General features: G+C 44.0%; 1 non-coding gene across 1 annotated transcript; it reads right to left on the bottom strand.

Moving 5' to 3' along the window:
- Positions 1-4,671: 4,671 nt before the first annotated feature.
- LOC112131562 (U1 spliceosomal RNA) lies at positions 4,672-4,835 on the bottom strand. Its single transcript, XR_002913603.1, has one exon. It is a non-coding gene; the product is annotated as a U1 spliceosomal RNA (small nuclear RNA).
- Positions 4,836-9,729: the final 4,894 nt, after the last annotated feature.

Genomic DNA, 9,729 nt, shown 5'->3' on the forward strand with positions numbered 1-9,729 from the left:
AAGAAAAAGCAGTTAGCCTGAAAGATGTCACCACAGGGTAGGAAGGGTTAGGAGCAAAATGCAGTCAGTCATGCTAGACATCCTTTTCATTGCTATATATTTAATTTACTTGAATACATAATTTTAATTTTTATACTTTATTTTTATTTATTTATTTATTTTTTGAGACAGAATCTCACTCTGTTGCCCCCCCAGGCTGGAGTGCAGTGGCGCGATCTTGGCTCAGTGCAACTTCTGCCTCCCAGGTTCAAGCAATTCTCCTGCCTCAGCCTTCTGAGTAGCTGGGATTACAGGAGCCCCCCACCATGCCTGGCTAATTTTTGTATTTTTAGTAGAGACAGGGTTTCACCTTGTTTGCCAGGCTGGTCTCTAACTCCTGACCTCAGGCTCCCAAAAGTGCTGGGATTACAGGCGTGAGCCACCATGCCCAGCCTAACCAAGATTATTAAACCATTCTAATTTGTCAAAAGAGTCACACTGATTTTTAAAAAATAACATAATGGGCCAGGTGCAGTGGCTCATGCCTGTAACCCCAGCACTTTGGGAAGCCATAGCAGGCAGATCATGAGGTCAGGAGTTCGAGACCAGCCTGATCAACATGGTGAAACCCCGTGTCTACTAAAAATACAAAAATTAGCTGGGGGTGGTGGCACACGCCTGTAATCCCAGCTACTCATGAGGCTGAGGAAGGAGAATTGCTTGAACCCGGGAGACAGAGGTTGCAGTGAGCCGAGATTGCACCACTGCACTCTAGCTTAGGTGACAGAGTGAGACTACATCTCAAAAAAATAAATAAATAAAAAATAAATATAATAATAATAACATAATGAACTTTTTCATGTCTTTATATGTTAAATATTACATTATTTAAGTTGTCCAAAAGCAACAAACATTCCTCTCTGCTATCAACTTAATTTCATTTATTTTATTGTACCAAACTATCAAGACAATTAATTTAATCTACAGCTAAATCTATTATTTTTTCGTGTTAGAAATTCCACAAGAAAATTTTTCCCTAATGAAACCTCACATTTCAAACATAAGTAGGCTGGGCGAGGTGGCTCACACCTGTAATTCCAGCACTTTGGGAGGCCGAGACAGGTGCATCACTTGAGGTCAGGAGTTTGAGACTAGCCTAGCAAACATGGTGAAACCCCATCTCTACTAAAAATATAAAAATTAGCTGGGCGTGGTGGCGTGTGCCTGTAATCCCACCTACTCTGCAGGCTGAGGCAGGGAAATAGCTTCAACCTGGGAGGCAGAGCTTGCAGTGAGCTGAGATCGCACCACTGCACTCTAGCCTGGGCTACAGACCGACTCTGTCTCAAAAATAAATAAATAAATAAGCCTAAGTAGTAAAAAAATATATAAAATAAAATAAAAAATAAGGCACAGGGTTTTGCTGTGTTATCCAGGCTAGAGTGCAGCGGGGCAATCATAGCTGACCAACTTGGAACTTCTGGGCTCAGGCAATCCTGCTGGCTCAGTTTGCCTTGTATTTTTTTAGAGATGAGGTCTTGCCCTGTTGCCCAGGCTGGTCTCCAACAGCTGGCCTAAAGCAATCCTTCCGCCTCAGCCTGTTGAGTTGCTGGGAGTACAGGTGCAAAACATGCAACCTAGCATTGTAGTAAAACAATTTTCAACAAATTCTGTATTTTCTTTTCTTTTTTATTTTTTGTGTTGGGAGTCTCACTGTGTCACCAAGGCTGGAGGGCAGTGGCACAATCATAGTTCACTGCAGCCTGCCTCAGTCTTCCTAGTAGCTGAGATTACAGTCATGCATTATCACGCCTGGCCAACTTTAAAAAATTCGCTAATACTTAAAAATTTGTAGAGACAGGGGTTTCACTATGTTGCCCAGGCTGGTCTCCAACTCTTTAAGTGCTGGGTTTGCAGATATGAGCCACCATACCTGGCTTAATTTTCTTATTTTAATTTTATATAAGTGATTATTATTGTTCCTAAGATAATTGAGGCAGTGACTGCTTTAACATTTTAGAGACCTGATCTGTCTAGTCCCTTCACTGAAAAGAGTATGCAAATTTGTTTCATGAGAAAATATCCTATATTTATAAAGCAGGAAAATTCCTTCCACTAAACTAGGGCGCATTCTAAAGAAATGAATTGTGCTAAGTAACATTACTTAAGGTGAAAACAGAGGCAACGGTATCTATTAACAATGTTTATCAGTGAAGGAAATAAACTGAAAATATGAACATCATTAGATCCTTGGAGGGCCTTCATTGCTGAAAATCTGAGTAATATTGTGATACCCTTTTGAGTCCGGCAGGACATTCTCTTTCCAGGGCATGTAACAGTGGGTGAATAATTTCTTTTCATTCATTTTCATTAAGGGCTGAACGTCCTTAATGTTCTGGAGATTATTAATGTTCTGGAGATTATTAAATTTGATTTGATTATTAAATTTGAAAAGTGCTCATATTGCTCATATTGAATAAATTTGAAAAGTGCTCATATTGCTGATTCCATTGCTTATATGTGATCATATAAATCTTTTCTCTCCTTTCTGTAGTGTGGTTTAAACTTAATCCTTAAAGGACATGTATTTGAATTTTTCAGCTGGTTAGAAACCTGAATACACCAATCAAAGAAAACTGCTCCTTACATGCTACAGATTTAGTTTTCTTCCTGTACTAAGATGTCTTTTAGATATAGCAAATTTGTTAAAGCCAAGAGCCTCTATGGAATGAAGTTGGATGGGAGGGAGGACATTGAGTAGTAAGATCACTCTTGTAATAGAGATGCCACTCTTGCAGATATTGACAACCATTGGGCCCATAAAATTTTTACCAAACATTGGAAAGACAAGATCTGAACAACTTATCATTGCTGCAGTCTCAAATATCACGAAATACCATTATCTCAGGACAATAAATAGACAATAAAGAAGACTCACAGACCAGATAAGCTGTCATGTATCCCCAAACAGGGACTGGATCCTTGTCAACACGACCCAACAGAGATTGTGCCCAGAAATTCACTTCATAACCTCAAAACCAAAAACCCACACTGATGGCAAAAAATAACGATGCAAATAATGAGAGAGAAAGAGAGAGAGAGAGAGAGACCTGTCCTATAGCCATACTCAGTGGGTAAAAGCCAAAGAGCTCAATTTCTGCTCATGATACTTAATGGAACATAGGGAACATGAACCAATAGCTCAATGGGTGCAGATCTGCACCAAGTGCCTGTTGGACGCAGGATTCTACTGTCTCCAATAATATGTCTCAGATGGACTAATTTTTTTCTTTTTTTGAGACAGAGTCTTGCTCTGTTGCCCAGGCTGGGGTGCAATGGCACAATCTCAGCTCACTGTAACCTCCGCCTCCTGGGTTCAAGCGATTCTACTGCCTCAGCCTCCCGAGTAGTTGGGATTACAGACAGACACCACCACGTCTGGCAAGTTTTTTATTTTTTTTGTATTTTTAGTACAGACGGAGTTTCACCATGTTGGTCAGGCTGGTCTCGAACTCCTGAGCTCAGTTGATAAAAAGTAGGTGAGATCAGAAAATATACCCTGGAAGAGTCTGACACAATGCCCAGAAACACCATCGCTAGGCCTGTGGCTTTCTTCTGCAGTGGAATACTAGTATTCATGTAGTTCAGGGACAAAACCAATTAGATACTTCTGGGGGTTAAAAAGAGATGCATTTACAGTGCTATTTGAGAAGGGGTATTAAGGAATTTGCCAGGGTACAGACGCGTGTCAGGTGTAAACCACAGGATAAGAGAGAGCTAAGTATTTTCTGTGCATGAAGGTGATAAGCGAGGGCCTGAAGAAAGCGGGACGGGGGAGGACACTGGCCCCAGAAATAGGAAAGGGCTGCTTGGGGGTGGGAAGGATGGGTCGGGGTGCTATCTAGAAAGTTGCCTGGTAATGGATGTAGGATGTGGGAGCGAGACATCAAACATGAAGCTGTCGCTTAAATAAAGTCTGAAGAAAGACTAGATATGTAAACGGCAGGAGACAGTAGGGAAACTGGACCCGGCTCCTCATAAAACTTCCCTCCTTCTATCTCAAGGAGGATCGCAGAGCATTTCGGCCAAGACAGGTGAGACTGCGGTTCTGATGTGCGGGCCTCGATGAATATGCGCTAGGGCGGCTGGGGGCGGGTAGAGCCTTTTCCCTACGCAAAGTAAGCCTGTTATGTCTACAACCCAACGGGGACACTGAGAGCCCCAAAGGCCCTGCTTTCTTCCCAGAGAACAGCGCCCGACTGGGTAGTTTCTACCTGGCTCTAAGAGGTGAGAACACATTCCCCGCTAGCACAGAAATCCTACCAGCTCCCGTGGGGGCTGCGCTTGGAAGCAGAAGCTGTGTAAGACGTGACTGGGGGGTAGGGAAAAACACGAAGATTTTCACACAGCGTGAGAAACCAACAGACTGGAGACCATGGCACAATCGCTGCAAAAAGCAGCCCGGGTAGAAAGGGAAGAGATGAGCGGACTTCACGCTAGTTAGTTTCTGTTACAACACCAAAAAGGCTGATGCTCGCTTTTTCTCCTAAAGCGGACATGAGTCATGTTATTTTCTATTCCCCAGTCTTCCACTGCAGGAATAGCATTTAGAAAACCAGCTAAAACACGAATCCATAGTTAAAAAAGGAAAGAAACTTCCTTGTACAGTCTATTTTTTAAACTACACAAAGTCAGGGGAAAGCGCGAACGCAGTCCCCCACTACCACAAATTATGCAGTCGAGTTTCCCACATTTGGGGAAATCGCAGGGGTCAGCACATCCGGAGTGCAATGGATAAGCCTCGCCCTGGGAAAACCACCTTCGTGATCATGGTATCTCCCCTGCCAGGTAAGTATGAGATCTTATGCCGCTGCCCCGTCACAGCCTCATACGCCTCGCTCTTTACACACACGGTCACTTCGCCTGCGCACTCCCGAGACCTTGCCAGCCCTCACACACAGCTGGGATTTTCAGTTCTGATCAGCGGTCCTAAACCCGTTCCCACGGCACGGGAACTCCTTCGTGGCGAAGCAGCAAGTGGCGAAGCAGCAGCCCCTGCGCTGCCTCATCTACATAGAAGTCGCCCTATCCGTGATGTCACCGACAGTGCCTTGCCAAGTCCCTGTCTGCCTTTCTGCCACTCAACCGACCAATCCGCTGCCAGAGCCGGCAAGGGGAAGTGACGTCTGTCTCTCCCTTTTTCCCTCCCGCCCCTGCATCTGTTCTCTTCCAAAGAAGCTGATCCTTATCCTGTGTTGAGGAGCAACCTTTCGGAGACCAGATGGAGCCGGGCACCCTTCTTCAAATAATGGCTTTTAATTCTCAAACTAGAGTGTTTCAGATTACAGAAGAAACCAGTTCTCTTCGCATCCTTATCCTTGTGATGTAGCATTCCACTTGCAAATTGGAAGCTGTTTAATATCAGAGAGAAATCATATTTATGAAAGTAAAGAGGCTGCTCAGATGACTGCAAACCAGCCTTCCTTACTGGTTTTATCACTAGTAATGTTATAAAGACAGTTGTCCAGTTTTATGAATCTCGTAGGTTTTTTTTTTTTTTGATGTTGTTGTTTTTTTCCCCAAATCAGTACTGTAGAAAAATATGCTGCCCCAGAAGAGATGATTGGACACTCTCAAGCATGGTGTTGGACTTTGTCATCTCTTGCACAGCCATCTCCACACCTTAGTGCTTACCTCATGTTAGTTTTTTATATTCTGCAAAGACAAAACCAAAATCATCCAAATTTGACACAAATACCTGGGATACCTCTTATTTGAGAAGCTTAACAAATGTCTGGATCATCTTTTCTTATATATTATGCAGGAAACACTGTGAAGTAAGCAAAGTTGGAATGCCCAAGTCAATGACCATTTGAATATTTACAAGTAGATTTGAGACAGGAATACTACCGGGTGGTCACAGGATAACTAATTCTAGGCAGCAGATTTACATGACTTGAGGCTATGGGCTGTTAAGACGCTGAAAAACCAGGGTGTGGACCAAGCTGGCTAAGACTGAGTGGACCCACTGTGGTGCTGGATTTGATGGAAGTTTTACCTAGGCCCTCATTATATGCTCATTAACATACTAAATCACACACCACCCAGTGCCATGACAGTTCTGAGACCAATATTTGATGTAAAAATGGATGGCACCACAGTTCCGAGAAATCTCCACCTTTACCCAGGAATTTTTGTGAATATTCCACTCCTTGGTTAAAGAGACCCATCAAGATGAAACCCCAGAACCCATTATTCTCTCTCGGGTATGCCCGAGTTCCCCTTTCTTGAGGGTGTACTTTTTGCTTTGCAATAAATCTCTTCTTTCACTATTTGCTGACTCATCTTTGACTTTGTTCTCAAGATGGTGTCAAGAGCGTGGACACCACGGCTGGAGTCAAGATCCCACCAGTGTCCGGGGACCTCCCCCAGCCCACCAGTATCAGATTCTATTCCATTGTTCAAATCACAAAACATCGAGTGGAGAGTTCTCCTTGGAGACCATAAAGTGAAGATTCTGTGGTGTGGTGGCCAGTTAGGCCACTGGAAGCTTGGCAAAATATTGAAAATGAGGGATTAGGTGACAGGGTAGTAACTGCTGGATACTAAATACTTGATCCAGGCCCCATTCCCTGGAGATTGACAGGGAGACACATTGTCCAGGTGGTAGTGGAGAAATACTTTCTGGGTATCTGACCAGCCTTTGTGGAAAGAACTGGCACCGTCCTGCAGATGTAACTGCCTGATGGGTTCTTCCTGCCCAATGTACACACAAAATCAATTCAAGGAGACCATGGCGCTGCAGGAAACAGTTTCATTGACACAGGCCAGCCATGACATGTGGGAGACAGGGTTATTATTCAAACCAATCTCACTGAAGGGTTGGAGGTAAGGGGTTTTTCAAAGATAGTTTGTTGGGGAGGGGGCTAGGGCTTTCACGGTGCTAATTGTTGGGGATGAAATCACAGGGGCATGGAAAATGGCCCTCCTGCATGGAGTCAGCTTCGGGGTGGGGACTAAGGGACTGGTTGATTTTCAGGCCAGATGGTGCCATCCAATAGTCAGAAATGCAAAAGCCTGAAAAGACATCTCAAGAGGCCAATCTTAGCTTCTACAATAGTGATGTTCTTCACAGCAGTCATTGGGGTAGCTGCCAATCTTGTGACTTCTGGAATAATGGCTGGTAATTATTTAATGAGGCATACATCTTAGTAGAATTCAGGCCCCTTTCATCCTTCTAACTTGGTGATCTTTCATTAGTTTTACAGGGGTAATTTAGTTTTGGGGAAGGTTATCATTTAAACCAGACTTTTTGGCTGTCCTCAAGCTTTTTGTCACCAGGGACTGGTTTCATGGAAGACAATTTTTCCATGGAAGGGGGTGATGGATGATTTCCGGATGAAACTGTTCCACCTCATGTCATCAGGCATTAGTTACAGTCTCATAAGGAGTGCACAATCTGGATCACTCACATGAGCAGTTCCCAATAGGGTCTGAGCTCTGATGAGCATCTAATGCTCATGCTGATCTGACAAGACGCGGAGCTCAGGTGGTAATGCTTGAAAGCCTGCAGCTCACCTCCTGCTGTTCGGCTGGGTTCCTAACAGGCCATGGACCAGTACCTGTCTTGTGGCCCTGGAGGTTGGGGACCCCTGATTTAAACTATAAACTCAATTTTTCCCAAAAATAGCTTGGGAGAAATTGCACAGGAATGAGCAAAGACAGCTAGCCTGTGAGGCTAGAACTAAGATGGAGTCAGCCATGTCAGCTTTCTCTGATTGTCATAATTTTGCAAAGGTAGTTTCTGAGGGACTACACTGGACACACATATTTGAGGTTGAGCCCAGAGAACTGGGCTCAACCTCAAATACAGCAGGAGGAGTTGAAGATTATAGCCAATTGGCAAGATAAGAAAGTCAGTGGATGGAAAATTACTAAGAGGAACTTGATTAGCTATCAAAGATGGTTGCGAGGACTCTTGCTAAACTAGACTCAACAGGATTCATTCCTAAAACTGGACTTGGCAGGCCAAGAAGTAACAGAGAAAAGGGCTCAGAGGAACCTACTAAGGTTTTGTCAAAGATTGGAGTCCTTGTCAACTCTACATTGAAGCTTCTGCAAATAAACAAAGACCAACCAAATGAAAAAAAGCAAAGGCTATTTATTCTGAGCTTGCTATAGCAGGGAGTCAGTCACTGTTATTTGCATTTTGGCAGAGACTTGAAGGCAGTCATAAGGGTGGGAAAGCTTTTTAAAAAGAAAGGCTTCAGGGGCCAGGCACGGTGGCTCACGCATGTAATCTCAGCACTTTGGGAGGCCCAGGTGGGTGGTCATGAGGTCAGGAGATCAAGACCATCCTGACTAACATGGTGAAACCCCATCTCTACTAAGAAATATACAAACAATTAGCCTGGCGTGGTGGCAGGCACCTGTAGTCCCAGCTACTCTGGAGGCTGAGGCAGGAGAATGGTGCAAACCTGGGAGGTGAAGCTTGCAGTGAGCCGAGATAATGCCACTGCACTCCAGCCTGGGTGACAGAGCAAGACTCTGTCTCAAACCAAAAAAAAAAAAAAAAAAAAAAAGAAAAGTTTCAGGTATGCTTGAATTGGAGGCTGTCAGCATGGTGAAGCTGTAGATAGATGAAGAAAATCAAAATATTTTACTCCAGAATATATTTCTTTGGCATATTTTAAGATGGCTGTCAGAGAACCAGCAAACAGAAGTAACTCTGCAAAACTGTCTTCTGTAGGGGACATTTACACCTGCAGAGAATCTGCATTAATCCAGCCTTACCTTGTCAGGATTCAGAAATAAAAATAAGCCGTAGGCCCTACAATCAACTGAACGGGCTCCCTCTTGGCTGACAGGACCATAGAGAAACCTTGAAAGCTGTTTCTGGATGTGGCAGGCTAGGAGGTTGGACATGCCACCTTAACCCCCCCACCCACCCACTAACTGCCATTATGAGGCAGGAGAACAGCAGAGGGAATTGGAAGTTGGATAAAAGGCAGAATGAGTAAAAGCAGAAACAGAAGCAAGGTGATGGGGTGGGAGAGCAAGAAGCAAGATATAAGGCTGAAGTTGAGCAGCCAAAACAAAAAGTAAGATTTAAAACAGCAAGCAAGGCTGGGCACGATGGCTCAGGCCTGTAATCCCAGCACTTTGGGAGGCCAAGGCGGGCAGATCACCTGAGGTCAGGAGTTTAAGACCAGCCTGGCCAACATGGCAAAACCCCGTCTCTACTAAAAATACAAAAAATTAGCTGGGCTTTGTGGTGCACTCCTGTACTCCCAGCTACTTGGGAGGCTGAGAGAGAAGCATCGCTTGAACTCAGGAGATGGAGGTTGCAGTGAGCCGAGATTGCACCACTGCACTCCAGACTAGGCAACAGAGCGAGACTCTGCCTCAAAGAAATAAAAAGAAAAGCAAGCAAGGACCCCATGGCCAGCGAGATCCAAACCAGTAAAGGGGCAGCTCCTCAGAGATAGGCATGTGCATTAGAGAAAAAAAGTATCCTTAACATGACTCCATATCATAATCAGCTCATTAAAACTCATGCATATGGACTGCATATCATGCGTGTACTTAAAATTATAGGATGGAGCAAATGTGCAAGCACACAAGGGCCAAAGTAAGTAAACAACCCACCTATCAATCAAAAGGCAAACACTGGCTAACGATTAGACATCTTTGTGAAGAGAAGAATAAAAAACACACATAAAAAGACCCAAAGTACACCAAACTAATACT

The sequence above is a fragment of the Pongo abelii genome, chromosome 1 (genome assembly GCF_028885655.2).
Source record: "Pongo abelii isolate AG06213 chromosome 1, NHGRI_mPonAbe1-v2.0_pri, whole genome shotgun sequence".
NCBI classification, from domain to species: domain Eukaryota; kingdom Metazoa; phylum Chordata; class Mammalia; order Primates; family Hominidae; genus Pongo; species Pongo abelii.